We start from the raw sequence: 5,707 nt of genomic DNA on the forward strand, positions 1-5,707 counted from the left end.
TCCTGCACAAACACGAAAACGGAGTACAAAACAAAAACGGAGTATAAACGAAAACGGAGTTCGCCAGTGTCGTTGGCCAGATGTCAGCGCCAGAAAAAAAAGGACGACGAAAGGTCCCTTTCAAAGAAAGGCCTATCGGCCTAACATAGAATTCACATAGAATTATGAATTTATAAGGTTTTCGTTTATGTTCAATCAACATACATTATATACAAATTCTGAATTGTCGTCTAAAGCGTTAAATTAAATGTAGTCCAATGTATTATATGAATGGTCGTAGTCTAAAAGTAGAGAAATAACGGTTACATGGCCATACCATATTTTACGAGCAAGAATTTCTGAGTATATATTTAGCTTATCCGTACGGTGAATAAGGGGATTGGGTTTCTACAAATAAGGGGATTGGGTTCTACAAATAATTGTATTGGTGAGTCTGGGTGCCACGTTGCTCATTTTAATAGGTTACTAATTAATAATCGCTCAATTTAAATAGTTTACTAATTAATTATCAGAATGCTACTTTGACCGGTTGCGTATATAAGTTGTACACTCCTGGGGTATGTCTTAAAATTGCTTCTATTTGGCTAAGAGCTCGTCTTCTTCGGACGTAAGGAAACAGGTTAACGGCCCAAGACCCAGAGGCATCTGGCAGGAGTGAAAGCCTGCTCCCTTACGGACCACCAGCGGGTTATTTCAGGTGGCGTGGTTTTCCTTGATAACAGTGATGTGTCAACTGACATTCGCGGATAGCAGCCAGAGATGGTTGTCCTCACTGTTGGTTTGACAAAATGATTTTGATAGGTTTTTCCACCTTTTGAAAAAAAAAAAAAAAAAAGTTGTACACTCCTGCGAATTAGAAGCCGTCTCTCCGAATTTAATTTTCTATATATAGAAGAGGCTATAAATAGCCGGGATGTTTTCATTCATTAAGTGGTATAAAAAGAGATAAAAGTATAAGCAATATTTTTTACAATCCCAGTTTCAGAAATAGATAAAACACTCAGGAAAAATCGTGCAAAAACGCCTATCCAAACAACCAATTTGGATAATCAGGTCTTTTGGAACTTCTTGGATCCTCCCTCTTGCTCAAGGCGAGGTCCCAACCTGCTTCCAAGTCAGTGTTTATTGCGTGCAATGCTTCTGAACTATATCAGCAGGTCTCTCTGCCTTCTTCTAACATAAATGGTCTTTTATATAAGCACGGCAGCGAATCCGTCAATACCCGAGCAGTTTCCGAACATAGAATAAGTTAAGCAGAGAGGTTTGATTCCCAACAGAGGTTCTCTAACCTAACTAAGACTTGGAAACAACCTTACAAATATGGAGAAACTCCGTTAAACTATGAGTTTAACTTGGCAGCATGACTAGTGTTCCCCGCAATTGACGGTCAGACCCAATCCCAAACAACATACATTTTGTGATACGATGTACTAGTCGGGAGTATTAAACATGCGATATAAAATATTGCATTTAATATCTTTAGATCACTTTTCATTGGTATTAAGCTTCACAATGTGGCAGTGTGGTAGAGACAAATTACAACAATTCTCATTTTAGGAGGAGTCATAATTTCTTTAATCCTTCTCCAATCCTCACTTTAAAAAGAGTCATGATTTCTTCTAGCTTCCCCCAAAACTTATTTCGAGAAACTATATCAAATAAATAAATAAAATAGAATATTATTTTTAATTCTAAAATTACTCAAAAATATTTTCAAAATTTTTATTTTCCAAAATTTAAAAATTAAATAAAAATGGAAAAACATACAAACAAAATTGTGTTTATTATAAAATCATTTAATCCTCATCCTAAAAATAATTAAATAAAACAAAATTAAATGGTAATTTTAAAATCCTATTTTGTAATAATCACTTTAGGAATATTTGCATATTTAAAATTAAATTAAATTGATTTTAAACTTAAATTTAGATATTCACATAAATAACATGATTTAGGCATATTTGCATATTTAAAATTAAATTAAATTGATTTTAAATTTAAATTTATTAATGTAAGAGATAGATTAATTTTTTTAATTTAAATTTTTATTTATTTTATTTATATAAGATTTAAATGCTAAGAAATATATCAACTTAATTCTTATGAGTATTTAATATATCATAATTTAAGATAGTTTAGGGGATCAGAATATAAATTATTGGGTGTATTGTTAAGTCATTTTGTGATGTGAAGATTATAAGTTTAAAACTCTGCGAGCAAAAATCCATCCGACTAGTATGGTCCATGTGAAAGCAATCCCAAGTGATTTTGATGACTAAATACTCCTAAATCAGTCACTATTTCTCAACCCGCAACTCAAATTTAATATAATCTTTAGAAAAAATTAACTATTAGACAAACAAAATTTAACAATCCCCATCTCCCATACATAAATGTGAAGTACCATATAATTATTTCGTATTTAATAATATTAATAATATATCATAATGTTAGTTTACTATAATTAATATTAAAACAACTAACGTTTTATATATTGAATTTTTTTATAGAGCTTTAAAGATTAGTTTAATTAGTAGAGTTTTTATGGTTAAAATAAATTAAGTTATTGAAATATTAAAATTCAATTTTCTAAACACTCCATCTTAAACCAAATAGTGAATATGCTTATTCATGAATATAGGAATCACCAATCAAAACCATAGTGAATCTGCTTACTCGTGAATATAGTAATCACCAATCAAAACCACAAGGAAAAAAACGACGACCACGACCACGTAGGAAGAAAAAGAAGCAGAACTACTCTTCTGTGAATAATGTAATATATAGAATTATGAATTTATAAGGTTTTTGTTTATTTTCAATCAACATACATTACATACAAATTCTGACTTGTCGTCCAAAGTGTTTAATTAAATGTAGCCCAATGTATTATATCAATGCTCGTAGTCTAAAAGTTTAGGAATAACGGTTACATGGCCATACCATATTTTACGAGCAAGAATTTCTGAGTATATATTTAGCTTATCCGTACGGTGAATAAGGGGATTGGGTTTCTACAAATAGATGTACGGTTGAGTCTAGGTGCAGCGTTGCACAATTTAAATAGGTTACTAATTAGTTATCACAATACTACTTTGACCGATTGCCTACATTAGTTGTACACTCCTGCAAATTACGAGCTGTCTCTGTCGGAGAACAATGTAACGCAAACTCATCTATTTTCTTCGGGCAGTGTCTTCTTATTTTTCCGTGAATTCCTTGGGAATTCTCAGAATTAGATGAGACATCCAATAGATCAAGGCCTTTGTTTCCTGTTAAATTGGATTTTCTTTTAAATCTATGTTATTATTTTCTCAGCATCTGCAACATTCCCTGACATTCAATATCATTTTCCCGTTAGTTAGGGATTCTTCTCCCTAGACTCATAATTTCCTTTCCGGAATTTTTTGTTGGGTGACCAGGAGATATGGCTGCGCAATTGGCTAGATCTGCTGGTGTCTGCAAATACCTGCTTTTTACGTTGACATTGCTTCTCTCAGTGCTCCATTTTATGCAATGCAGGAATGTGGCCGATTTATCAGCACCTGAAGTGGCTGGTGTGAGACTGCCTCACAAACGCAATGTTGGATTTAGAGTCGATCTTGTGCACAGAGATTCGGCACTCTCTCCATTAAGTCCGGGTGATATTACATCCACCGAGCGGTTGCAACGAGCAATAGAACGCGGTCAAGCAAGACAACTGAACTTTCTGACGTCTCTTGGTGGCGAGAAGTTCGATGCGACGGCTCCAGTAAGTCCAAGTACGGGAGAAGGAGAATTTCTGCTGGAGGCGAAGATTGGCACGCCAGCCCATCCTTTTCTTGGAATCATGGACACGGGCAGTGACCTGATATGGACGCAGTGCTTGCCCTGCACTGATTGCTATAACCAGACAGATCCAATCTACGATCCCTCCAAGTCTTCCACTCACCGTAGGCTTGCGTGCACAAGCAGTCTGTGCACGCATCTTCCAGCGTCTACGTGCAATGCACACAACCAATGCCACTACACGTACGAGTACGGTGACAATTCCATGACAAAAGGGATCCTTGCGTACGAGACGTTGGCCCTTTCTTCTGAAAAACTTCGCCGTATTGGGTTTGGTTGCTCGAATGACAATACGGGAACTAGCTTCGGTGGCGCAGATGGGATAATAGGGTTCGGCCGGGGTCCTCTATCCCTAATCTCGCAGCTTGGCCCGTCTCGGGCTAATAAGTTTTCTTACTGTCTGGTTCCTCTCGTTGATTCTACTTCCAAAACCAGTCCTTTGTTAATAGGCGACTCTGCTAGGTTGAAATCCAAGACGCCCGGAACGACTCCTCTTATTCAGAACGAAATTATACCAACTTATTATTATCTTATTTTGAAGGGAATCAGCATTGACGGTAAATTATTGAAGATCCCTTCGAGTGCATTCAATTTGACAGACAATTGGCGCGGTGGAGTTTTCATAGACTCTGGAACCACGGTCACAGTGCTGAATAAAGTGGCATTTCGTCGTGTGAGAACAGCACTGACCTCAGCGATTAATCTCCCAAAGAAAAAGACTCGCATAGGACTGAACATCTGTTTTGAAGAACCGTCTGACACTTCAAATATAAATGCTCCGCCTGTAACATTCCACTTCGATGGAGCAGATTGGAATGTGCCAAAAGAGAACTACTTAGTCTCCGATGGGGAGGGCGCAATCTGCGCTGCCTTCCAACGGAGCTCAACCGAAACAATAATTGGTAATCTTCAGCAGCAGAACTTCGAAATACTCTATGATAACGAAAGGAACTTGCTGTCCTTCGCGCCTGCAAATTGTGAAACGGTGTAAGAGAAAAATATGGTTCTAGGATAGGATGCTTTTTTCCCAGGGTATGGACTTTATAAGTCTTTTTGTTTATTGTTTGTACTTTTTCTATTATTGCTGTAAGAATGGGATGCAACAGTATATGTTGCATCGTATCTTAATAAATAACCGAAGTTGGTTTGCTGTGGAGTTTTTATGAAGTGTCTTTTTAAATTTGGCGAGACTATATTTTTATTAGGTTAATTATATTATTTAGAAAGAATGGAGTCATATATACTATTTAGAACGAATGGATGACTCCAGGTTAGAGAGTCATTATTAATTTTTAACAAAAACATTCATCGCAGTTTATCCAAAATACATGGACATAAAATTATTTTAAATTAATTTATATCATTTGTAATTTTATTTAATTAAATAAAATTTAAAATTTAGAATATATTAAAATAATAAAAAAGAGTTACAAAATAGCTAAATATTTTATAATGCAATTCGGAGAGATGGGTTCACTAAAGAATAGAAAGTTATATTAAAAAATTGAATAAAATAATCTAATTAAAAGAAATACAGATAAATGGGTATGTGTATATTTATTTGCATATGTATATAAATATGTGTAAGTTTAACCTAAATTGTCACTTGCATATTGCATATTGGTATTAATTTTTAAATGTGTAACTATTTTAATTATTTAATCTGAAAAATTAACAAATTAAATAATAAATAATTTCTCCATAACAGATAATATGGAATTAAATAATAAATTAATTAAGAAAATATACATTAAAATATTAAATTTTTCAGTGAATTAAAAAAATGCAAAATTTGTTTTTGTTATATATTTTATAAATTTGAGGTTTAAAAAGAATGTTTAATTAAAAGAAATATCATTATTATAAATAAATTTAAAAA

General features: G+C 34.0%; 1 pseudogene; it reads left to right on the plus strand.

The window, feature by feature from the left end:
• The first annotated feature begins 3,427 nt into the window (after positions 1-3,427).
• LOC149263857 (aspartic proteinase nepenthesin-1 pseudogene) lies at positions 3,428-4,819 on the plus strand (annotated as a pseudogene).
• The last annotated feature ends 888 nt before the right edge of the window (positions 4,820-5,707 follow it).

Source organism: Pinus tabuliformis, chromosome 6, assembly GCF_031772625.1.
Source record: "Pinus tabuliformis cultivar Carrire ecotype Pingquan chromosome 6, CPIR1, whole genome shotgun sequence".
NCBI lineage: Eukaryota > Viridiplantae > Streptophyta > Pinopsida > Pinales > Pinaceae > Pinus > Pinus tabuliformis.